Raw genomic sequence first — 27,001 nt, 5'->3', positions numbered from 1 at the left:
TGCAATTTTAATAGGCTACCTGGGCCCAGCACGGTGGCCTAGCAGCTAAAATCCTCATCTTGAATGCGCCGGGATCCCATATGGGCACCGGTTCTAATCCCGGTCAGAGGGATTAAAGTCAGAGGGTCACTGAGTCACAGGGCTGGGCATCCGCTGGAGTTGGGGTCACACAGTGATCAGCCACAGCAGGCTCCCTGGGCCGTGTTCACCTCCCATGACAACGGAAGTCTGCCACTGAGGCTGGGAGAGCAGCAGGAACTCCTGGAAGACACCTGTTCACCGCTTTCTCAGGCGTCTACCCCTGACTGCAGCACTCCTGCAGGGTTAAGGCTTTGGAGGGGCTTTTGCGCAATGGAGGGAAGAAACGTAAGCAGCTTGTCTTCCAGAGACAGTGTGCTGTTTGTCCTGGACTCACTCCCTGGAACTGGACCAGGGCCAGGGAAAGGACTGCAGAGGACCATGGCACCCTCCTTTGTAAGAACGACCTCCTTTCCCAGCACTAGCACCTCTTCTGGCCCTTCCTGGCTCCCAGGGAGTGTCTTCACAGCCATAGCCGCCTAGCTGGAAGTGTGACCCTCTTGTCTGGCCCTGTGCAGTTGGGAAGGTTCTTTTGAAATATCACGGTTGATCCAGAAGAAGCAGCAGCCCACACTGAAGAGAAGCTTGCTGTGGAAGCAAGGTGTTTGGTTTGGCTGATTAAAGAGATGGGTAAAGTAAGAGGAAAAAAAAAAAAAGAGGCGTATGAACTTGAAAAAAAAAATCCATCTCCCTGCTTGTGGCCTGGAAATGCAGTTGAGGACGGCCCAAAGCCTTAGAACCCTGCACCCGCATGGGAGACCTGGAGGAGCTCCTGGCTCCTGGCTTCTGATGGGTGCATCTCTGGCCTTTGTGATCACTTGGGGAGTGAATCATTCTTCTTTTTCTGTCCTCCTCTCTGTATATCTGACTTTGCAAGAAAACTACATAAATCTTTAATAGCCTACCCAAGTACTTATTATGCCATGTGAAAGTTTGGGAAGCACTAAGATCAAGTGACCAACAAGAACTAACTGTGAAGTTGAGAAGAATTGGACATAGAATACATTCATGTAATATGAAGATTTTTTTTTGGTCTGGAGAACTGAGGACAGAAAACAAGGAAGCAACAATTTGACAGCTGGAACTCCTGGATCTCCATACAAGGTCTAGGTATTTGTGCACATAAACTCCTCAAATCGCCCCAGAAGGTATTACAAGTTGAGCTATTCATCATGGTGTGCATTTGAAGATGAGGCAACGGGAGCCTAGAGATGTGGCATCATTTGTTTAAGGAAACATAGACACAGGACTAGATTTCTAGACTTCACTATTCCAGCTGCTCCTGTTGCCTCTTACTCTATCTCAGTGAACAGATGGGAAATGGAGGCCTGGAGAGCAAAGAATGAGCTTTCTTGAGTTCCTCAGAAGGGACAGGCAGGGTGCAGCCAGGGGGGAACCCGATCTCCTGACCCCGAGACCAGTCACTGACTACTTAATTAGCTACTGTGGACATCCTTTGAAATCATGTTCTGCAAGGAACATTGCTCATGAGTTTAAGACACTTTTCAAGGCGAATCATCAATGCCTGTCAAGTAGTTACCATGTCGTTACTGTGCACTGAATGCTGTTCAATTCATGGGAGCTCGAATCAGCCTTGATGTCAAGCTACGTATGAGTTTGTCTTCCACCATACCATGAGACTGATGCAGAGAGCTCTTCCTGCCCATCAGGAAGTTCGATCTAGAGGAGAAGGCGAGCAAGCTCACAGAAATTTCTGAGCATTTTGGTTGTAATAACAGTAAATGTTTGGGAGCGATGGCTACTGTGGCTTGGGTGTTCCTTTTGTTTTTTTACTGTAGAGCAAATTCTACTACCACTTTTATAAATAAAGAAACTCAAGCTTAGAGAGATGATGTGACTTGCAAATGGAAGAGGTTAAAAGAATCTGACATGGGCCCGGTGGCGTGGCCTAGCGGCTAAAGTCCTCGCCTTGAACGCCCCAGGATCCCATATGGGTGCCGGTTCTAATCCCGGCAGCTCCATTTCCCATCCAGCTCCCTGCTTGTGGCCTGGGAAAGCAGTTGAGGACGGCCCAATGCATTGGGACACTGCACCCGCATGGGAGACCCAGAAGAGGTTCCAGGTTCCCGGCATTGGATGGGCGCGCACCGGCCGTTCCGGCTCACTTGGGGAGTGAATCATCGGACGGAAGATCTTCCTCTCTGTCTCTCCTCCTCTGTATATCTGACTTTGTAATAAAATAAAAATAAATCTTTAAAAAAAAAAGAATCTGTGTATAGGCCACTCTGATTTCGAAGCTGGTACTCTTGGGCACTTCCTTGTGTCATGCCATCTGTATGTGAGTGTGTGTGCATGCTGTGGGAGAGGAGGCATCACCCTTGTCTTACAAATCAAGGCCAAGCAAGAGTAGGACCCAAATTTATTCAGGCAGAGCATGCATAATGTTTCAAGCACACACTGCTGCCAAGAAAACAAGTGTGGCCTTCCTTGGTTTATACTCTGATGTTCTAATTATAACTTAACTCTTATCTGCTCATTAAAAGCGTATCTAGATGTCCTAGACAGCCCTCAGGTAAATCAATTCATAGTCATTTATTTCTTTGCAGCATTTATTTTGTTTGAAGTCTGTAATTTAGCTTGTTTTCTGATTTACTCCCCTCATGTCTTCATTACATCCCAGGCCTCTCTTAGTTTTCCCATCTGCCTTTATTGCCCCTGAGTGGGAGAATCCGTCACCTCGAACATTGAACATCTTTAGCTAGAACTCAAATTGCAAAAACAAAAGGTAATTAAATGAGATAATGCATATGACATTGTTTTCAAATTGCAAAGTGCCTCACAGATGTGAAGTATTGTTATTTATGAGCCATTCTTGTTAATAAGTATTAATGAGGGCCCAGTGCAGTAGCCTAGCAGCTAAAGTCCTCAGTTTGCACATGCTGGGATCCCATATCGGCACCACTTCATGTCCCGGCCACCCTGTTTCCCATCCAGCTCCCTGCTTGTGGCTGGGAAAGCAGTTAAGGATGGCTCAAAGCCTTGGGACCCTGCACCTGTGTGGGAGACCCGGAAGAGGCTCTGGGCTCCTGGATTCAGATCGGCTGAACTCCAGTCATTGCAGCTGCTTGGGGAGTTAACCAATGAACAGAAAATCTTCCTCTCTATTTCTCCTTCTCTTTATATATCTGACTTTCCAATAAAAATAAAATAAATCTTTAAAAAACTAAGTATTAATTAACTAAAGCTGCAGATTCTTCATGCTGTAGAGTCTTAATATTAACTCTATGGAAGACTAATTTTCAGAGATAATCAGAGTGAACTTAGAGAAGAGATAGCAAAAACATTTGGATTCAGTTCCCTCCCCTAGTATTGATATTTTGGCCACAAACTTAATAAAGCTAAGTGGTTATGTATTTGAGTAATGGTCTGTCTGTTCTTAGCTAATTGCTTTGAATACCTGCCAATCAAGTAATGGTAATATGAAGAATTTTTGCAATTATTCTTCATTTTCATGATCCTCTTGATTGGGACGTGGCCGTTTTTTGTCAATAAAGGGCATCTCCAATTTGAACTGCAGTGCACATGGCTGCTGGAGTTGAGAAGTTAAAAATATTTCTATTTCCTAGAAATCAAAGAGTGATTAAAGACATCTAAAATCAGTGTAATCTCAGTGAGCTGCACTTGAGCTCTACTCTATGAAATTCTTAGACCTTCACACAAAAGCTAACAATCGCATACAGCTACTATCGCTATCAGTGTTGAGTTGCTGGTAGGTACGTGGAGTTTGGGGTCACAAGGATTCTCGAACAGAATGCTACAAATTTGGGTCTTATTTTCTAGACTGGGGAGTCATTGATGGGTCTTCAGGCAGGGTAAAGATTTGAGTAAGTTCTGGGTTTTGAGGGTACTAATTCCAGCAGCTGATTTTGGAGGGATAATCAGGAAACAGGGTGGAGGCCGTGACAGGGGCCTGACTGGACAGGCCCACTGAAGCTGCAAAAGATTCAGATACAGGATATTGCGTGCAGTTGGAAATGGACGAGACTTCTTGGTGGGTGTTCAGCTATGGGAGGTGATTGGAGACCACCTGGGATTCTAACATTCAAGGTGATGATTCCCAAGCATCTGGTTTCAGTTAGTGGGTGGATGGATGGAAATGAGCAAGGCAAACACAGGATGAAGAGCTCTTCGTCAGGGAAACGATGGGCTTTACACGTAAAGAGCCTTTCCCGTGGTTGACATGGTTATTGGTTCTGGAGCTATTGTAAGATAATTCATCTTTTAGATGTTTGGAGATGATTATTCTCCAGAGACCTAAACAGAACATGGCAACAAAAATGGAATTACAAAATCATAATACCTCACATCATCTCTCCTTTTTTGCTTCTGGACCATCTGTTAATTTAACCCCTTTATTTTACAGATGAGAAAACTGAAGCTCAAAGAGAGGAAGCAACTTAGTGAATGAGCAATTATCAAGGAGCATTGGCTGATGTCTGAGCTCAGCACCATCCCAATATGGAGCTTCTGTTCACCCCAATATAGGTAATGAGAACAGATCTTCAGTCAAACTGATTTACCAAAAGATGTAAGACTGTGGAGGGATTTTTAACCCTTGATTATATCTCATTCCCTTTTCAATGAATCCCAGTTTCAGATAACCTCATGAATGGTCACAGTCACTCATACAAGCAACACTGCTGGCCATAGCGGGCAGCTAGTAGAGGAAATGAGACAGGTTAGAAGCACTGAACTGGGGTTGCTGAGGAAAGGGACTCATGAAAAGCAGGAAGGCAAAGACTTCAGAGCCAGCCCCCAGCCAGGAGAAAGGAAACACTTTGGAAGAGCTCAGAATACTTACTTTGGGCAAAAGAGTTGGAAATTACCAGCCTCAAAAGCTCTTCAATTCCCTATCTTGGGTGGAATTCATAACCCACTACATCTCTGATTGAACATTTCCAGTGACAAAGGAGCTCTCTGCCTGGTGAAACCCTTATATCTCTGTTAGTAAAATGTATTCTCCAGCTGATGGGTAGAAAATATTCCTGAGAACGAGCAGGAATTCTTCTTTTCCCACAGCATCTCTCTGTGGTTCTTAGTTTCTTCCTCCTGTCATCTACACTCATGTCGCTAGGCTGGTTACATCTCTCTCCAAGACAGCGACACTAGCTTGGGACACGTAATGTTAAGGACACAGTTGAAGCATTCTGGTACACCATCAGGGATGGCTACAGAATTTGTCATGTATATTCTGCAAAATTTGCACCATGAAAATGTAGAGCTCAGCTGGAGGTGCTGGGGAATGAAACTCTTCTCACAGCTCATTGTCTCATCCTATGGTGTCTTGGAAACAACTCCCACTTCTCTCAGAACTGCAATTTTCTACAGAGTCCCAAGGCTTTGGGCCATCCTCAACTGCTTTCCCAGGTCACAAGCAGAACTGCAATTTTCTTCCTTAAGATGGGTATCTGGGTAAGATAGCAAGAGGCAGAAGCACTCTAGCAAATAACTTTCCCAACCTGCCATGAAGCCATCGGTTTGGAGCAGGGGTAACCACAGCTTTGTATTTTCCTCAGATGTCAACAGGTGTGCTCCTAATTAAATCACACTCACTAGGATGGGGACTGACATTATAACGGAACCTCACTGTACCATTGTGACCTACTTGTACCCCAGGTAAAAAGGGTGATAACAGTCATGGGGTGGGGAGGGTGAGGTCAATGGGACAGGGTACCAAGGGATGGGGAATATGTGGTGTGACTATTTAGAGGTTGAGGCTCTGAGACCTGAGAGCATGAACTGGAAACTTCTGGCTTTCCCTTCTCCCTCCTGGGGCCCTTTTCTCTTAGAAGAAAGTCCCCTATTTCCCACAAATGATACTCTCTTTGGGAACATAGCATCCTACTTCCATGTCACCATCCACATTGTTTCAATCAGTTGCCTTTTTGTCTAGGTCCTTGTAGAACACAGACGGTGTGCACTTCAAGGGGTCACTGAATTGAGTTCAATGAAGAGAATGTTTATAGAGGGACAGGCCAGGTAAAAGGAAAGAAATTGAGGTGAAAAAATACCGCTGATCATTAGCAGCAATGGGAAGCCATCATCGTTCCTAAGTCTGCATGGTTTGGAGTGAAACATTTATCAGTATCCCACAAAGAGAGCTGTAACTTGTGCAGAGCGTTCTATGGCAGGAAGAACATGGCCATAATCCAGTTTGATCTTAGAGATTAAATGAGAAAATAAGTCCACTCTTCCATCTGCTGGTTCTAAATGTGTTTCTAAATGGCTAAACCTTGCTTCAAACAGATTTTGTTGATGGAGTCTCCCAAATGTTCTGCTCCTGGGAATCATAGCTGGGTACAGTGGGATTGGATGGAAAAATGCAGGAGCTGCAGCAAAAATCCAAGCCCTGGGCTCATCCCTTGCTTGATCTTAATTCTATGAACACTTATTTAAAACTATCTTTTCACTTCTAGCTTGTTGGGGCTATCGTTACCTCATCCATTTTTACTAGTCAGTGTTGTCTTGGGATTAAACACCCCTCAATGCTATGCCACATTTTCTCCATCTTTGCCTGACCTTTACAAATCCCAAACCCCTAAGTACAGGCTCTACTTGTCTCTTTGAGACTACAAATAGTCAGAATTACGGCTCTGTGAGCTGCCTGGACTCTTCCGCTTCATTCTGTTCATGTGTCAATCTCTATTTGGCTTTTCTCTAGGCTTCTGTAAGCTTAGGATGTGAGTCCAGTCTTTCCTTGGTCATTAGGAGATGTGAGGTAAAATGGTCACTTCTCAAGGCTGCTGTCACACTTTTCCAGCCACTTCCTCTTGCTGGGTATCAGTAGGACTGTAGAAGTAGGTCCCACTGGATGTTCAGGTAGTGAGAGAGAAGCCAGTAACTTTTTAGTTTCTGTGTGTTCAGTTAAGTAATATTTAGAATAGGCAAGCTAAACCTCTCATCATATCTAAACCAGGCCCCTGCCTGAACTGCTTAGTCCCTGAAGTCAGTCTTGATCTTATCCCAGAATCCCTGCTCTCAGACTCCCTTACAGCTGTCATGGTCTCTTCACTCTTGTGCCAAATACTTGGAACTCTAAATATCACAGTCCCTAATCATTATACTAACCCATTCCAACTCCAAACACCAACCATCTGTCTGTGTCCTTGTCCATTTTCTTAGGTTCATTAAACCTTATGTGCTACATAGAATTATGATTCCCATCTCCCCTACAGGATCATCACCAGAATCCATCAGTTTGCCACCTTACATGGCATAAAAGGATTTCACAGATGTGATCATGTTAAGGACTTGAGATGTGAAACAATTTCTGATTTATTTGTAAAGGGCCAATGTAATGACCAGGAAGTGAGAAGATCAGATTTAGAAAAAGTGATTCATGGAAGCAGAGGTTGACATGATGTCCATTTCAGGAAAAGGGCTATGAGCAAGTTATGTTGGGTGTCTGAAAGCTGGAAAAGCCAAGGAAAGGATTTTCCTCTGGAATCTTCCAAAGGAACAGAGACCAGATAATATCTTGGTTGTATTCTGTAAGATCCATTTTTAGGCTTTGAACTCTACGGTTATAGGAGAATGGGCTTGTGTATTTCTAAACCACTAAAATTTTTAGCAAGTTGTTATGGTAGCAATAGAAAACCATTACTCCTTGCACTCAAAGTGTGATATATGGCATTACTGAGATTTATGAACTTTTTAGAGACAATCTTCAGCCCAACCAGACCTTCTGAGTGAGGACCAGCATTTTATCACATGTCCAGGTCATTTCAATGCACATGAATTTCTGTGCTTTAGCTTTTACTCTGTCAATAGGTTTAACTTTTTTTTTTAAAGATTTATTCATTTTATTACAGCCAGATATACACAGAGGAGGAGAGACAGAGAGGAAGATCTTCCATCCGATGATTCACTCCCCAAGTGAGCCGCAATGGGCTGATGCGCGCCGATCTGAAGCCGGGAACCTCTTCCGGGTCTCCCACGCGGGTGCAGGGTCCCAATGCATTGGGCCGTCCTGAACTGCTTTCCCAGGCCACAAGCAGGGAGCTGGATGGGAAGTGGAGCTGCCGGGATTAGAACCGGTGCCCATATGGGATCCCGGGGCTTTTAAGGCGAGGACTTTAGCTGCTAGGCCACGCCGCCGGGCCCAATAGGTTTAACTTTACCTTGAATCAATACAGGTTAGAAATAATTTACTCCAAGAAGAGAAGTAAATTTTTCTGAGACAGAAGGAAAACATGGTAGCCCCAACCTCTTTTCTGCCAAACTCTGCCAAACTTTTTATCAAAGTTGTGCTAACAAAGGATCTGAGACAGAAGGAAAACATGGTAGCCCCAACCTCTTTTCTGCCAAACTCTGCCAAACTTTTTATCAAAGTTGTGTTAACAAAGGATCTGACTTCAAATTTAAAAAAAAATCCATTTAATGCCTTATTACTTTTCTCTGGTGCTGAGGTTAGGGTAGAATTAAATCCTTTATTCTGGAATTATTGCTATAGGCTAATCACACACCTGTCTCAAACACATGTGATAGGAGAGCAACTGTGTCATTGGCCCTGAATAACCAATGAGCAAGAGACAGGGGTCTCTGCATGTATGAAGAGGTAGGACTCATCTCCACTGTGGAATCGGTACGTCACCCTGCCTGCACCAGTGTGGACTATGGTCCCTGCCCTAGAAATGACTAGACAGGTGCATAAATTCAGATCCACCAATGGCCATGAATCAAAGAGGAAAGCCCTACACATTATGGAAGACAGCACAGACAACCAGATGAGTGGAACCTCTAATATACATGGTCTCATAACAATAAAAACCAACATACTTCTCTCATGATAAGAAGGTTGTGAGGTTGAATTGTTACTGAAGAGAAGAAGCAGTCTCCCGACATAACATAGGAAGGGGAATATATTTTTGGAATGAGACCCCACAATTATTTGGGCATCGTTTTTTCGCGCCCACTTAATGGGGGAATCTGGTACCAGAGGAGCCCTTCCAAATTTGATTCCCATTGCTTTTGACCTTGGAACTCTTGTCTTAGGATTGCCAAAATTCTTCACAGATTCCTTTTGAGAAGAAAGCGTTAATAAAGGTACGAGGGGACCCAGTACAATAGCCTAGCTGGTGCTTTACATGTACCAGGATCCCATATGGGCACTGGTTTGTGTCCCAGCTGCTCCACTCTCCATCCAGCTCCCTGCTTGTGGCCTGGGACAGCAGTCAAGGGTGGCTTGAAGCTTTGGGTCCCTGGACCCCCATGTGGGTGACCCAGAAGAAGCTTCTGGCTCCTGGATCCTGGTTTTGGATCAACTCAGCTCTGGCTATTGTGGCTACTTTCTCTCTGTATCTCCTTCTCTCTGTAAATCTGTTTTTCTAATAAAAATAAACAGATCTTAAAATAAAGCTACCAAGGAAGCCATCTCCCCAAGACCTTGATACAGAGTCCTGTAGACTGCCAACCAACAGGAAGCACACTGGTTAGTCCTGAATTCTGTGTGGGAAGGAAAGTCATAGTGCTCTGAGCAAGACTTTGGGTTGAAACACGTTTCCAAGATAATTAATACCAGATGAACACATTGGCAGAGCTTCTTGTCTTCCAAGTTTGAAACCCATAGTAGCTAATTAGTTCTAATTAGAGGTTGAAAGTTTCATGTGGCATGGTGAGCATGTAATATGTGGGATTTTATCTTTGTTTATTGAAAAATTCATTAATGAAAATGAACCTGGGGATTTCTTTCCATAAAGAGATGCCTTTCCTCGAGCTAGGCACTCTTCTTGGAAAAGGATTTTAGTGTCATGGGAAGCTTGTATGGAATCTCCAAAGGGAACCCATTCTTGGACATTCATGCCTTCATATGTTCCAGAAACATATATCACCAACTCCACTCTAGAATCTCACACTATGGTTGCGAAGGCATAAATAAACAAACAGAATCAATGGCACTCTGGCCAGTGTTGTATGTCAAGAAAAAAATTTGCGGGCCCGGCATGATAGCATAGCGGTTAAAGTCCTTGCCTTGCATGCGCCTGAATCCCATATGGGCGCCGGTTCTAATCCCAGCAGCCCCGCTTCCTATCCAGCTCCCTGCCTGTGGCCTGGGAATGCAATCGAGGACGGCCCAAAGCTTTGGGACCCTGCACCTGTGTGATAGACCCGGAAGAGCTCCTGGCTTCTGGCTTCTGGCTTCGGATTGGCTCAGCTCCAGCAGTTGCGGTCGCTTGGGGAGTGAACCATCGATGGAAGGTCTTCCTCTCTGTCTCTCCTCCTCTCTGTATATCTGACTTTGTAATAAAAGTAAATAAATCTTTAGAAAAAAAAAAGAAAGCCATGATTAATAGATGACATAGATGTTGATTTAAACAACTCATGAGACTCAGCTAGAAGTGTATAATGCTAGTAAGAGTTCAGTGAAGTAGCTGGATATAAGATGGACAGGAATAAAACATTCCTACGGATCAGATCATGCGATGAGAAAATATAATGCAGAAAACAATGCCAAAAAATAAATAACTAAAACTCTGGAAATTAGCTAGAAGTAAGCTATATTCAGATGGATACAGATATGAGAGTTTACTGAAATCATGAAGAATTGCGAGAATGGATGGAGAAACATTCTAGTCTTGCTAGGAAGTATCAACCAGTATCTCAAAGTTGGCTCTTCTCAAACTAATGAATATACGTTAATTAATCTCAATAATATCTGTGTGAGCAAAAATATGAGGGAACATGAGAGTTGATTCCTTGGAATGCGATCAGCCTGGGTGGACTAAGGAGTTGGAGTGTGGTGAAATATTCCCCTAGGGCCAGATCGAAAAGAGCCTTGACTTTCATAGGGAGGCTCTTAAAGAGTCCTTGAAGATTTTTTAAAAAGATTTATTTATTTTTATTAGAAAGTCAGCTATATAGAGAGGAGGAGAGGGAGAGAGAGAAAGATCTTCCTTCCACTGACTCACTCCCCAAGTGGCTGCAACAGCCGGAGCTGAGTCAATCCGAAGCCAGGAGCCAGGAGCTTCTTCCAGGTCTCCCATGCGGGTGCAGGGTCCCAAAGCTTTGGGCCATCCTTGACTGCTTTCCTAGGCCACAAGCAGGGTGACTGGGACATGAACCGGCACCCATATTGGATCCCAGTACATTCAAGGCGAAACTTTTAGCCACTAGGCTACTGTGCAGGGCCCACCCTTGAATATTTGAATTCAGTTATCAGTAAGATCAGAATTGTATTTGAAAAATTTTTCCTGACTGACATAGAGGAGTGAAGGAAAGGGTGAGGCTGAGGGCAAGAAACGCAACAAATACTATAGAACAATCCCCTAGATAGGCCTTACTATAGAGCTCTCTGAAACTTGTATGCTCATCGACATTGTGATGGCGAAAGAAAGGAAGTATTCATTGCAATGTGCACAGCAAAGAGCCCTGTAGCCACCGCTTCCGTCCCAAGCTTCCTCAGAGAGCAGGGCCGAAGGTTCTCATGGGTTGAAGTTGAAGTGAGGAACGTATTCAACATCTGTATGACATCCTGGTTGGTCTTTGGTGCTGTGCTCTTCCCAGAATTTTTATATTACCAAAGTAGAATTCTTTCATCTGGGAGTTCCATGCCAGGTATAGCTGTTTTTTACCCTGGACTTGAAATGCCCTGAAAGAAACATGTGAAGACCATATTGGCCATCAAGATGTTATCTATTGGATAAGCTAATGACCTCATGGGTTCTGTGATGGGGACCTTGTAGAATCCGCTGCAGCACTCGCTCAGGTCAGTTAATTTTGCTATCGAAGAGGTGCGGTAAGGACACTGAGGGAGGGAGGCTAGGAGACAGGTGCTGGTAGCATCCCACACCTGCTTCCAAGGTACTGCATAGAACCTTGGTTTCTCTAAGAGTCTGCTAGCTAACGTGCTCATGAATGCTCACTATGTGGCCTGGCCAGAGGAGCCCAGAGAAGGCTAGTACCCTACCACTTCCTTCCTCTCCACTGTCCTCCTTCAAGCAAAGGCTGGAGAAGAGAAGCACACAACACAGTTCTTCTGAGAGGAAGTGGGGTGACATCCAGAGGAAGCATGATCCGTGAGCAAAGATTTTTTTAAACATATTTTTATTTGTATAAGACAAATTTCATGTATTTCATATACACAGATTTAAGAACATAATAATCCGCCCAGCCCGTCTTCTGTCCCATCCACACTCCCATTCGCTCCTGATTCCTTTCTTACTTTTTCACACAAGGATTTCTCAAGATACCAAAGTACAGAGAATCTAGATAGACGACAATGATAGTAAAGTGCTAAGCACACAGTACCTGTGAAACACGAACTAGCATTACCCTCGTATTCATCCCCCCCCCCAGTGGAGCCAGGGACTGATGAGGTTCTAACCCATGTCCCCCTCATCAGTGCCATCCCAGCACCTGTGCGAGTGTTTGCCGCACTGACTCGAATGACCAGATGCTACTTCTCAGGAAATTTACCTGCTGTGGGTTTGACTGACGCCTCATTTTGATCAGTAACTCCCTTTCCTCCCATAAATAAGTCACTGTTTGGCAAGGTGGCACAGGGCGGGGTCGGAGGGGCACAAAGGGGCCTAGTAGGAGGGGTAGGGAGGGCAGAAAGGAAGGCGCAGAGTAATGGAACCCGATGTGTTTCTATAAATTAAGAACCGCCCTGCTTGCTACTGACCCAGGCATCTTTATCAATTTGCTCCTCCACGCCCTGCCAGCCTAGCACAATAAAGCTTCCTGTCCATTGCAGGTCTAATCACGTGGAACGTAAATCCCTCAGCAGAGAAGCAGCTGCGAGGGATGGAGCCGATGGGCAAGGGCTGTTCATTTCCATCTCCTGGGATGTAATGAAGTCACGAACGCACATCCGCTCCCCAGAGCAGCCTCCCTCCACACTGCTAAGGAGGCAGACCCGTTTCCTTCTCATTAGGCTCACGAGGCGTTCTGAAGAAGGGGATGGAGACTAACGTTTATTAAATGATTCCGGTGTGCTGGATGTGTGGTTCAGTCCTCTTACAGCGCGATGACACGGCGCTATTATCCTGGATTTACAGCCGATGAAACAGAAAAGGCAGAGGCCCAAGGTTATAGACGAAAGTTAGGGGGCAGGGTGTCCTGAAGGAATGCCTGTGCAATTTCACACCCTTATATTAGCCCCCCCACCCCCGTTTTTAAAGTTACTGGGTATAGGATAACTTTATTATTTCTTTATTTTGGGATTTCTGGCCGCCATTGAAGTGAGTTAGAAGTATTGTTCTTTTTCCTTGAGTCATTTGGTTGTGCTAATTTCAGAAATATTTGTTGATTGTGTATCCATTCTGCCTCCGAGTTTTAGTTTTTAATTAAAATTTATTTATTTTGATTTTATTGGAAGAAGAGAGACAGTGGCAGGCAGACAGAGCATCCATCTGTTGGTTCAGCATCTGAATGCCTGCAACAAGGACCTAGTTGAGAGCCAGGGACTCAATTCAGGTCTCCATGAGGGTGGCAGGGACCCAAGGATGTTGGGCATCGCCAGCTGCCACCCACAGTGAGCATTGGCAGGAAGGCAGAATCTGAAGTGGGGTTGGGATTTGAACTCTCCCTTCTTTTATGGAATGTGAACATCCCACGTGGTATTTTAGCCACCATGCCAAACGTCTATCCTTTGGTCCTCATGTCTGAACAACAGTTTAGTCACTATTCATACTAAACAGAGACAATAGTCTTGACCTCTGGAATCTGCTACTTTTGCTTCTTTGCTCTTATGTATCTGGTGTGTATTTCATTCCATAATATCTGCCCAAGACCTTCATTCTTGTTTTAGAAACTATTCTTAGCTCTTCTTCTACTTCATCCAATTGTTTGCCCCCTGTAAGTGTGCATCTACAGGTTATAATATGTACCTATTATTTTACCTCCTCAAGACATTCCTTCCCAGTCAGTTTAGCTGCTAACTTCAGGTGTTCTTCAGAACTGAACACTTCATATATTAGATATGGAGCTATGTGGGACACTGTCCTTTTGCGGGGGAGAGTGTGGAAGTTCATTGGGAAATGACACGAAGCAAAGGACCCCAAAATAAGTCATAACTCAGTAAGGGCTGGATTAAAGCACATGTGGAAATTTTAGAAAGTCGTGAGGTTTGGTGGTAAAAAAAAAATAACAAAACAAATGTGCTGCTGTCTTGGTCACGATGAATTTTAGAACCTAGGCTCACATCCAGTTCTGTTTCTATTAGTGTGTGAACTCTGAGTTTCTGACAAATGAGTTAGTTGACATGGGAACATTCTTTTAATATTTGCTGTTGTTCATTCAGTCTGGTTCAATATTCTAGATTCCTGGACCAGAGGCAACTCCACAGCAATCTTCCTGAGCATAAATGACGTGCAGTGAGGCCTGAAGGCTAGGAGAATTCCGTTTGTGCTTCTGCTCACGCCCTTCCTGAAGGCCACTGTTTCCACTCAGGGAAATGTTCCGTTTTTTATTCAGAAGTTATTCCTGAAGCCATTTACCCTCCAATAGTGCTTCTGGTACCTCTATTTATTGATTCACCAGGGAATCTACATTTTCTCAGAATTTTAGAATGCAAGGGACCCTGGTGGAGAAGAACAGGGTTTGGGTCTTTGTAGAGCTGTCTTAGTTTGTGTGTGCTGCTCTAACGAAATCCCACAGACTGGGTCACTTAGAACAGAGGTTGACATTCTCACAGTCCTGGAAGCTGGGAAGTCTGAGTTCTCATGTGGTTTCTGGTGAAGGCCACACTCTGCTTCCCCTGGAGGGGAGGAGTGCCGTGTGCTCCAAGGCACCAGGGAGGAGAGAAGGAACCACTCCCTCAAGCCTTTAGCAAGAGGTCTGATCCCTTCCCTGTAAGCAACTCTGTCATGACTTTGTAACCTTTTATTGGCCCTGCTTCTTTTTTAACATTTTTTTTTATTATTTATTTGGCCAGCAGAGAGCCAAAGAGAATTGGAGATTGTCCAGCTACTCATTCATTCTCCAAATGCTTTCAACAGCCAAGGCTGGGCCGGACTGAATCCAGGAGCCATCATCTGTTGCTGCCCAAAGCGTATTAGCTTGATGCTGGAACTGGGTGTGGAACCAGTTCTCAAACCCTGGCACTCCAGTGGGGGATGGAGTTGTCCTGAGTAGTATCATGTCTGACGCACTAAACACCTGATCCCCGCCTCTAAATGCTATCCGATTGGCAGTTAACTTTCAGCACACTGGTTTTGAATGGGATTTGGGGGGGATTTAGACCATCACGATACCAGACCATCCAGGTAAGGGGATGGAGGAATAGAGAGAGCTCTGTGCAACAGAGCATGCCAAGAGCATCAACATCCAGGTGATACTTTCACTAAGAAGACAAGGCTGTGTACAGTTCCTCACAAATAAACTCCTACCACAAGTGCAGTAGGTTAAGCAGCAAATCTGAGGGGCCTAGCCAAGAGACAGAGGCTGGAACCTGTGCGTGTTTATCAGTTCTCAGCTCAAGGTCTGGCTATGGATTCCATAGCAATCACACAGTTAATAAGAATCAAGGTTCATCCCAGATGTTTCACTGAGAACAACCTAACCACATCTCCCATTTGTTAAACATGAACAACAAGAAAAAACAAAACTAGGGATGTTTGAAGATTTTCTGGTACAAAAGAATGGGGGTAATATTAGAGTCAGAGGCAAAGAAAAAAAACTTTGGAAAAATATAGAATAGTTAATAGAAACATTTACAAGAATAAGTCTTCTTTGTGTTTTTAGGAGGTTTGAACTCTGTGAAGGAAGAAATAATAGATGGAATAGCAAGATTAAAGGTTGTTGGAGTTTTATATCTTACTATTACATGAAACATTGGGATTTCTTCAAAATGTATATGTCCTACTTTTTCAGGGAAGAAGTTTGTTTTCTTCTGTTTCTTCTCTGAGATTTCTCCAGAGCTAAATTTATAATATAGAAGTATTAAATTTTGGCAGTCCCGTCTAGGATGATTTAACATCCAAAGTGCTAATGCTTTAGAATGTTCAAATAAAATCTCCCTACCCCTGTCGTAAACTACAAGTAGAGACTGAAATAAAGATAAGACCATAGCATAATACAACTCCTATTTGCATTAGAAGCAATGAAAGAAAGAAGTAATATAGCAGAAAATGGAATTGGTGTTAAGGAGGATAAAGAAAGTCTCCTTGACACAGGGAGAGTCCAGAAAAAGGAGAATTATATCCATGGCAAAAGCTCCAGGGCTGTAGAGCAGCGTGGGGAGGACTACCTGTTCCCAGTGCCAGTCTCCTGCCAATGACCAGAGTGGGCCAAACCTGGCCTAAGGCTATCTGATGAGAGAACCTGGGACATACAGGTGCTAGGGTCCAGCTGCCTGTGACGCTCAGCAAATCAGGGGCCAGGGGTAGGCACGGGGAGAAGCAGGTGGAGACCCAGGCATGAAATTTGAAGACATTAAGCGTTAGACAACAAGCAGCTACTTAATAAGAGAATTTGTCAAATGTATCAGCTAAATAGGTGAAGGGCAAATTACAGTGATGACAATAAATGGAACTAAATTTCCTTATTAAAAAAAACAGTTTGTCTCAGATTTGGTTCAAAATGCACCAAAAAACAATTTCAGCTGCTTGTCAGAGTCATCTGAAAGAGGGAGAGAAAAACATTGAAGCTGAGAATAAGAGTGACAATATTAACATCAGTAAATAGTATAATTCAAGCACACACAATGATTAAGAGTGAGACATTTTATGTTTGTAAAAGCTGAGATTCACAGATAAATTCTCATTTATCTAAGCGATTCTCATCAAAGATGGCATAAAATTCCCTAAAGATCTTAAGAGTAGCTGACAGGTCATTTTTAAAGACCACCCACCTTCCCCCAACACATGATGTTCAGAGAGGGTTCAATCATTCCATTTCCACGTCATCCAGAATTAGCCTGACTATTGATAGACATGCATACTGAGGAAACAAACAAGCCAGCCAGAAAACCCCAAACAAACCCTAGACAGAAAACCAAAGTCAAGAAGCCATCATATAATCTTTGGCAGAAGCAAAACAAGGCAAAAAAACAAAAAAGGAGAAAATATGGTGATTAATTATGTAGACTTTGATTAATTAGATTTGAATTAAATTTTGTGCTCTCAAAATGGAGAGGAAGAAATATTCTTCATTCTTGATGGAAAATTTGCCATAACAAAATTGTACTGGTTTATAAACAAAACTGATAGGATGTCAGACATTTTTTTTTTTTTTTTAAAGATTTATTCATTTTATTACAGCCAGATATACAGAGAGGAGGAGAGACAGAGAGGAAGATCTTCCATCCGATGATTCACTCCCCAAGTGAGCCGCAACGGGCCGGTGCGCGCCGATCCGAAGCCGGGAACCTGGAACCTCTTCCGGGTCTCCCACGCGGGTACAGGGTCCCAATGCATTGGGCCGTCCTCGACTGCTTTCCCAGGCCACAAGCAGGGAGCTGGATGGGAAGTGGAGCTGCCGGGATTAGAACCGGCGCCCATATGGGATCCCGGGGCTTTCAAGGCGAGGACTTTAGCCACTAGGCCACGCCGCTGGGCCCATGTCAGACATTTTTAATGTGTGAAATTATCTCATAAGAATTAAATAAAATTAAAATTAGTAAGAAGTACAAATGAAAAATTCAAGACATTTAAAATAAGTTTGATATCTTTCAAGTGGAAGAAAACATCAAAACTATGATTATGCATTACACAAAAATTGAAACATGAGAACTGTACATTTAAAATGGCCAAAGCAATGTTAAAAGGGAACTTATGTTTTGATGTATTTAACCAAAAGAAGATATAATTTTTAAAAAGCACTGGAAACCAAGTCAAATAATTCAGGGTGAGGAATTAGTAAAGGTAAAATCAAGACAATTAGAAAACCAAAATTAAACTGATAAGTAAACTCAAGAGCTGGATTTTGAAAATAAAAGCAGAATAAGAGATTCTAATAATTATAAAAAAGGAAAACTAGATGGGCCCAGTGCAGTAGCTTATTTGGGGTTCTCACCTTGCATGCACTGCGATCCCATATGGGCGCTGCTTCATGTCCCAACTGCCCCATTGCCCATCCAGCTCCCTGATTGTGGACTGGGAAAGCAGTCAAGGTCAGCCCAAAGTGTTGGGATCTTGCACCTGCATGGGAGACCCATAAGAAGCTCCTGGCTTCTGGCTCCAGATTGGCTTAACTCTGGCCATTGCAACCACTTGGGGAATGAATCAGTGGACAGAAGTTCTTTCTCTCTGTCTCTGTAAATCTGCCTTTCCAATAAAAATTAATAAATATTTTTTAAAATTATTATTTTTGTTTTTGATGATTTTTTCATAGCTGATTAGGGTAATCAGGGTCAAGGGCTACAGGAAGGTTGGTGAGATCACCATTTCCATATTCTTTTTTTCTTCCTGTGTCTGGGGGAAGAGGAGAGATAAGCAGAGAAGCCACACCCAGCCTTCCAAAGGCTTCTGTATCCTGGGATGGAAGGCAGCCACCCGACACCACCCCAGGGTTCCTGATATGGGATATGTTCTGAGGGTCCTGCTCATGAGGTTTTGATAGTTCAGCAGTTCCGAATTATTGCCAATCTCACCACTCCAGGCACGATGAAATCTCTCCAGAATCCACTGGCTGACATAGTTCACCTTTGAGTCTCCGTTTGTCCAGTTACTCACTACCAACACTTGGCTGGGGTAGTTGGTCGATTGGTTCCGTCCTCCATCCTGTGTTGTGGTACCAGGTGTCCTCTGCAGACTCCAATGTACTGCCATGTCCTCCATGTGCACTTGGATATGCTGTCCACTACTCCATCTAAGTCACTGAGGAGGCCCAGCTCTGACCCATGATCAGACCACGGAACCTGCACTTTTCTCCATGGTAGGGGTTCTGAATCCAGCAATTCAGTTGGGGGGATCCCCATAGAAACGCTGAAGTGATCCCAGACATGAGTCGTGTGTATGCCTGCCAATACAGGGTCCGGCACAGTCCCTCGCCCCAGTCAGCTTATGCACATGTTGATGGTTGCAATTTCTGGGTCAGTTCTGTCTCCTGCCCTGCCTACATGTACAGGGGCCTTATCCATGGATGTCCTAGGCAACAATTCCAATCCCCCAAGACTCCAGATTTTATCACAAGGCGGCCAGCAGGTGAAGCCCAGCTCTGTTGTTGCTCTAGTTGCCTGCAAGTCCAGGATTCGTCCACTGCTGCCAAGCTAGCATCCATGGCAGGAATTCTGGCCCAGCACGGGTTTTCCCAGCCACATACTTATCTCCACCCAACAACATGGCGGCTGTGGGCAGAGCCATGATCCTGAGCATGCCCAGAGCCATCCCCCATATCTGCCCGTGGTGTGATAGCTGTGGATGGAGGAAATTCTCTGACCTCAGGCTTGGACAAGCCCAGGATTCGCCCACTGATTGGCCGCGGTGGACAGGGAGCTAGGATCCCCAGCAGGAAGCCTGGCCCAGCACTGGCGCTCCCAGCCACATGGCTGGGAGATTCAGATACCTGCACCTCTGAGCAGACTTCTCTGGATTCCCCAAGATAAGAAAACCTTTAAAAATTAAAGGAAAACAAGAAAGCTGACATAAATGCCTTAAATTAGGACTGAATCATAATGAGTCAAGCAAATATTGGGGAGTTTGTATAATGTAAGAAAATATTATTTACACACAATTATGATATGTTTGAAATTTTGTTACAAGCACATGACTTAGAGTGCAAGTAAGAATTACCAGAAATAAACCAAGAATTACTTGATATGCGGTCTCCTTGTAGAAACAACACTTGGTAGCATGTAACAAAGTTTATTTTAGATTGAGCCTTAATTTGCTCTATCAGCTACTGTATGATCTTGGGCAAGATTCTTACTTTTTTCACTCATGTTTTCTTTATCCACTAAGTGGAGAGACAGCTTCCTTCTGATGGTGTTTTGTAGGGATCATATCAAATGATGCAAATGAAATGCTTAACACAGTGCTGACCCATCTTTAGTGTTCAATCCATGATGGTCCTTGACATTGAGCAGGTAGTGGAAATCAGATAGATGACTGAGTGTTTTGTGTCCAGACAGATATTTGAACGTATGCACTTGTACATTTTCTGTATGTACGTTGTAGATCAATAAAAAGTAGTCTTAAGGTATCCCTTCCAATTTTTAGGGCATAGTTCTCTTCCAATGGATTCAAACACAGCAAAAATAAAATGATTTTCTATTTGGTATACAGTGATGAAAATAGATGCAATAATTCTAAATCTAATGATGGCAAATTGTACCCATCCTTATATTAAATCAGTGTTATGGCATGGCAAAATAGAGCTTATTTTGAAAATGCTGGGTAATCGAACATCTATTGTATGAACTATATTAATTAGTGGTCACAAAACCTAATGAGTTATTCTGACTTCATTTTATAGCTGACGAAACAGAAGCTGAATAAGGTTGGATAGACCAATCCACAACAAGGTAAGCCTATTCAATGCCAGATCCACCTTACTCCAAACTGGTTAGAGTATTTTCTGCTACAGTATCCTGCAAACTCATTATCAAGCTCCCTAAATTGCATTTGGTAACATCTGACCCCGTCAATTGATAGAAGTTGTCAATTATGTAAGATAGGCATGTTTTTATGATATGTTGAAAAATAATCTATATTGGACCCGGTGTCATGCTTTCTGGTAAAATATAATGGTCATTCCCAATAATTTTTTTTATCTGGTCTTAAAAACTTTATAGAAATTCTGGCCAATGTAATAAAACAGATCAGAAATAAAATGTTGAAGAATGGAAAGCAAATATTATCTTTATTTGAAGATATATAGCTTGCCTGAAAATTTCAATAAAAATGACAACAGAAATAGTAAGATAGATCTGTAAAGTAAGAAAATGTTTAAGAACTACTAAGATAGTTTTTATATATACTAACAATACCAGTTAGGCCGAAAGATTATCCAGATTCCTGTTATCAATACAAATATAAGACATTAACTTTAATAAAAATTATGAAGACTTACGCAGGACATACACAGAGAAAATGATAGTGATTGGGAGAAATAAACGAAGACTTGGAAACTAGGGAGCATATCACATTATTAGTTAAGGAATTCAGTTTTATACAGATGTCATTTTCCCCCGAATCAATTTATGGGTCTGACTTAATTTTATTCTAGATTTTATTCATGGGGAGGATGTCTTATTATCCGACGGGGTGATTCTAGAATTCATGTGCACGAATAAAAAATGTGTAATAGGTTTTTAAGGGGGTGGGGTGGCAGTAAAAACATTTACTAAATGTATTCATTGACTCAAAGACTTGCAAAAACATTGAATTGGGTGTCATAGAATGGAGGCAATATGATAATCAATAAGTTCAAAACCTTCATGAACCCTTAAATTAAGACTTCTACTGTGGCATATACTTTCTTCTCATAAAATGCAGTAAAATCTAACTGAATAATGCATGTTTTTCTTTAGAGCCTTAATGATTCTATAAATATATGAGTAAAGAAATGTATAAAGTAATTGGCTTTTAAAACCAGGAAACACAGCTCTTAGCACTTCATAAGAGTTATTGCAGGAGTGAGAAATAACAGAAAGCAACAAAGCCATGCTGAGGTGTGAGTGCTGGTGGTTGGCTGGGCTTGGTCATCAGTTCAATGGCCCAAACCATCGTCACTGAGCCGCAGGTTAGAACCCATGCTTCCAGACAACTAAAGCACACCAGGTCATTGCCAAATTGAATTCTCTGAAATCAAGGCCAGAAAAAAAAGAAAGCAGCCTTTTTCAAATGGCTGTTGGAAGGAAATTGCAGAGGAGGTGATGAAAGCAGGGCAGGGGAGGGAAAGGAGGCAGAGGAACTTGGAACAGAAATCCACATCCCACCTAATTTCAGGGACCCTTTGGTGCGTGCGCTGAGCTTTACTAAGCCTGTGGTGGTCAGTCTGACTTCCAGGGCCTGAAATGGAGCAAATCTCCCAGGCATCTTGGGTGGGACAGCTGTGAACCATTACCAACTGACACAGTGGCTGGGGGGTGAGTGGTGCAGTCTATCCGGGGTCTGAAGAGGACACCAGTGACATGGCTTGCAGCTGTGGTCCTCCTGTGTACTCTGTTGCTTTAGGGAAGACAAATAGAACAGTGAACACTCAATATCTACCAGAGAGAGAGAGAGAGAGAGAGAGAGAGAGAGAGAGAGAGAGAAAGAGCCTAAAAGAAGTCATGGTGCTGTTTTATTACTATCCTTTAAAATCTTACCCATCTTCTGAAAAAGCATTTGCATGAATTACTTTTTAAATCAGGAAAGAGATGAGCAACAGCTCTGGATGGTAATTGGACCAGAAGAGCCTGAGTTTGGGTCTGACCTTGCCACCCTGCTAACAGGTAACCTTGGGCGCAACTTTCTCATCTGTAAAATGGGGTCTACACAAGTGAAGAACATAATACATGCTACTGTCTTCCCACAGTGTCCCCCCTTTTCCTGATGTGGCATCCATCCCTTTCTTGCACTGAGATCCACTCCTGCCTCACGACATGTCATGCTGATGTGGATCACAACAGCTGGCAAGCCCCGTGCCCAGTGAGCACAGCCCAGACTCATACATTCAGAATTTCCTCCAGAGCTTTCCAACTTGAAGGACAAGTGCTCCTTTCCTTGGATTATGGATGTTAAGACTATAAAGCAAGACTTTCCCGTAGCTGTCTTAGCTGCCGCTGCCTGGAGGAAGCCTTCTGAACGCAGCACCACAAGCAAAGCCGAGGTGGTGGGGAAGGAGGGTTGGTGAGTGGGTCCTTAGTTCAGGCTCTGCCCTAGGTCTCAAGCTGGCATCTCTGCAGCCATTCTAGCAAAGGCTTTTGTCCCTTGAGCTAGTTTGAGTTGTTGGGCGTGTGAGTGTGTGTGACTTATAACCAATAGAGCAGTACCATATGGAGTCTGTTGCTAAGGCTGTACTGCTGTCATTTCCCTCACTGCTCACCAAGATCTGCACCTGCTGCCCCTCCAGAAGCCTTGCTTTGTGGCGTGTCACAGGCTGCTCTGTCACACCGCCCGCACCTCTGTGACCCCACCATCACTTTCACAGTGCTCACAGTTGTAAAAAGTCAGGGCTGATGGAGAACTTAGAGATCAGGAAGTTAAAGAAAGAGTGAAACAGGAGGGAGGAAAACCTCATCAAGCCTGTAACCTGGAGGAAAAGCTGTAAGTCCAGGCTCCTGGAATTCCCTGCCCGTGTCAGAGGCATGACCTGGACACCAGGCCCCTGGAATTCCCTGCCCGTGTCAGAGGCATGACCTGGACACCAGGCCCCTGGAATTCCCTGCCCGTGTCAGAGGCATGACCTGGATACCAGGCCCCTGGAATTCCCTGCCCGTGTCAGAGGCATGACCTGGACACCAGATCCCTGGAATTCCCTGCCCGTGTCAGAGGCATGACCTGGACACCAGACCCCTGGAATTCCCTGCCCGTGTCAGAGGCATGACCTGGACACCAGACCCCTGGAATTCCCTGCCCGTATCAGAGGCATGACCTGGACACCAGGCCCCTGGAATTCCCTGCCCGTATCAGAGACATGACCTGGATACCAGGCCCTCCCCTAGGGCAGTCGACTCTTGGCAGTGCCTGGACACTAAATGCCAACCCAAAAAGGCAAAATCCCAACAGCGAGAAGAGTATGTCTCTGTTGAGTTTTAGAGCCAGTTGACAAGATGAAAGATTCTTGATGTTGTTGCTGCTGCCTGGTTATTTTTTGCTTTTAGTTTTCTAATTTAAGCCCAGATTTCCTTCCTAATGGTGCAGTTAGAATCAGTGCAGCTCAAGCGAAAACTGGAACCCATTTTGTCAGACAAGACTGAAAATCACAGAGAGGCAGGTGAGAGCCTGGCTGATCAGTGGCCCGAGTTGGCTGAGCTTCTGCCTTTGACCCACCTGGGAGGTAATGTCTTGAGGTGCTAACTGGGCTTCCAGCTTGCCTTCCTCAGCCTGTGGGGCACCTAGGTCCAGGCTCATCAACCCAGCATCAAGTCCAAAAGGCACTCTCTGCACAGATAGGGTTCAGTGGTGGAGGCTTCTTTCTGCCAGTTTGGGAAGTAGGGGGTCATGACCTGGAGGCAGAGAATAGCTCCCTGTCAGCGTGTTGTGTTCCCTGGGATCCGCTGAAACCAAGGATGCTAGGCCCTGGGGAGTCCATCATGACTTCTCTGTGAGAGCCGTGAAATACCTTCAGCCCTGGGTTGTTTTTTTTTTTTTGGCAGATTTATTTATTTATTTACTTATTTATTTAGTTATGAGAGGCAGAGGAAAGAGGGGGAGTGATAGAAAGAAAGAGACAGATTAATTCTGCATTTACTGCTGCAGCTCTCGACATCCCGCTAGCAGCCAGGGTTATGCCAGGCTAGAACCTGGAACTCCACTTAGGTCTCCCAGGTGGATGTCAGGGATCTGAACCTTCGACAGTAAGCTGAGTTTTAAGCAAAGGGAGAACTTGAACCCAGTTACTCTGATATGAGGGAGTGTTAGCATACTCCATATAGTGGCACCTCAACTTCTTTGCGAAACGCTCGCTTCATCAACTCAAGTTTCTTTCTGAATCATTCTCTCTTAACCACAGAGGGGAAACCACACAGTAAATAGCTACCCACAGCCATCTATAAGCTGCTTGGGATCTGTTACAGGAAATAGGAAACCTGTAAAAGACTTAAGTCGAGTGTAAGTGCATGGTGTAGGGGAAGCAGAAACCCCAGCTCTGGAATCAGAACAGAAAAGTTGGGGTTTCCTCCTGTGTGCCCCCAATGAGTCAGCTAAGCACTCTGAGCCTGTACTTGTTCTGCTTGATAAAGTTACAGTGGACAGTTCTCCCACCTGACAGTTCAGCGGTGTTCAGCTTGACTGCTTTCAGGCCCTGGCCACCATGTTTGGTGGGAGTAAATACTGAGATACCAACTGAGGGCAGCCCAAATCGTAGGCCCAGGAGGTTTGCAGGAGCCTGACAGCTCTCTGCACAGGCAGCCTCCTTCAGCAGTTCCCCTGAGTACTTGCCCACCTTTTCACCAAGCATAGTCCTCTGTTCATGGAAACCATCACTTGCCCTGTCATTACCCACTTAACCCACTTCCTGTCCAGCTCCCTACTTGTGGAACAGCCAGGATATGAACTGGTCCCCATATGGGATCCTGGCACTTGCAAGGGGAGGATTTAGCCACTGAGCCATTGCACCAGGCCCATCTCTTACATTTTTTAAAATTTATTTTCAGTTTACTTGAAAGGCAGAGGTAGAGCTAGCTAGCTAGCTAGAGAGAGAGGGAAAGATACTCAATCTGCTAGTTTACTCCCCACATGTCTGTAACAGACATGGTGGAGTCAGGTGGAAGCCAGGAGCCAGGAACTTCATCTGGATATCCCTCCTGGGTGACAGGAACTCAGATTCTTATTACTGCCCAGGGTGGTACAAATTCGCAGGAATATACAATCAGGAGGAATGGATGAAGGGGTGGAACCAGACAGACCAGTCTGGGACGTGGGCGTCCCCAACACTGTCCTCCTCATCGCTGCACTGAAAGCCTGCCAATAAACTTTTTATTTAGCCCATTCCTCCCCATGCCACTGCTGACTTCCTGAAGCCCACTGAGATTTCTATTTGTTTCTTTTGGGGAGTGGGTGGGCTTCAGTTGACGGCTGCTTCGTTTTCATTATTCCTTCACTTTCCTGGATAATGTTATCTTCTTTACTTTCTTCCACTTGCACAAGGTAGGCTTTGCTTTAGTGATTTCTCTTAAAATTGTAATAAGTATTCTTGGCATAGAGACTAGAAGTAATCCGTTTTCTTTATTCCCACCGGCTCCACAGGCTCGAGAATGCTTGACTATGATCAACCTTCCCATTTTGCAAGTAATCAAGGTCTAGAGTATGAGTCTAGCTTTTTAATACTTTCAAATCCATCCTCACCATCATTATTATAACTATTTTATAACTTTGTTGTTTAGTTTTGCCTCTGCATTTACCAATTTATCTTTTCAGTCTTGCATCTTACATTTCCCTATTTTATTTCTTTTACATATTTTACTTCTTGATTGCCTTTTTTTTTTTTTTTTGCCAGTTCCTTCAGCAGAACATTCTGCTTATGGCCTTCAACATCTGGTCCTCTGATGTCTAGGAGCCATGCCAAATCCCTTGCCAGTTCTGGAATTCTCAGGTCTCTCTCTCTGTGTTTAACATGTTTTTAATTTGCATTATAGTCAAAGGCTCAATGCTCTTCTGAATAAAGAGTTCAACAAATAAAAAGTAAAAAGACCATTGTTCAGCAGGAATATATAGGGCTATAAACAGTAATATAGCAAGGGCTATAAACAGTAATCCAATGACAAGATGTCTGTTTCACTCACAGCAAAATTTAAAATTGTCTCAGTTCATCAAAACCACAGTAGCATGCCATTCTTAACAATTTGACAAATATTGAAAATGAAGTTTGACGAAACATCATCTTTGGCCTGATACACACAGGCCATATTCAGCTACAAAAAAGAAATGAAATTGTCATTTGCACAAAAAATGGTTGCCAACTGGAGGACTTCCTATTGAGCGAAATAAACCAGACACAGAAAGACAAATATATGTCCTCCATTATACGTGGGAGCAAAAATCAGTACCCGCTCTTTGACCACTTGTTTGCCATTTATTCCTTCCTTATTCTGATGTCTTTTCCCTGTAAACTCAGGTGTTAACTTTAAATGTCTATATATTACCTCTTTTGGTTTATTAGTTTTTTAATCATGCGGGGCAAGGAGTATTTAGTGAACTCAGCAGGACAGCTCTGCACATTAGACGAGATTTTAAAGTCTTACATCAGAAGAAATAGGAAATACAAATGTCTATAAAAGAACTCTACTCCAGGTTTAAAGAATGCATTAGTAACTTCCTACTGATATTGATGTCATCATAAAATGTTAAGTATAAATTACTGAGTTTTTAACTCT

The 27,001-nt window shown here is 43.7% G+C and overlaps 1 long non-coding RNA gene across 1 annotated transcript in view; it reads left to right on the top strand.

The window, feature by feature from the left end:
• The window catches only part of LOC131482988 (uncharacterized), a 45,889-nt gene extending 25,281 nt beyond the window's left edge, over window positions 1–20,608 (top strand). Inside the window, exons 2-3 of the long non-coding RNA XR_009247463.1 lie at window positions 4,463–4,584; window positions 20,455–20,608. This is a non-coding gene — a long non-coding RNA (uncharacterized LOC131482988). The remainder of the gene's footprint in view (window positions 1–4,462; window positions 4,585–20,454) is intronic.
• Window positions 20,609–27,001: the final 6,393 nt, after the last annotated feature.

The sequence above is a fragment of the Ochotona princeps genome, chromosome 22 (genome assembly GCF_030435755.1).
Source record: "Ochotona princeps isolate mOchPri1 chromosome 22, mOchPri1.hap1, whole genome shotgun sequence".
In the NCBI taxonomy this organism is placed as follows: Eukaryota; Metazoa; Chordata; class Mammalia; order Lagomorpha; family Ochotonidae; genus Ochotona; species Ochotona princeps.
This window is presented reverse-complemented; position numbering and strand designations above follow the sequence as displayed.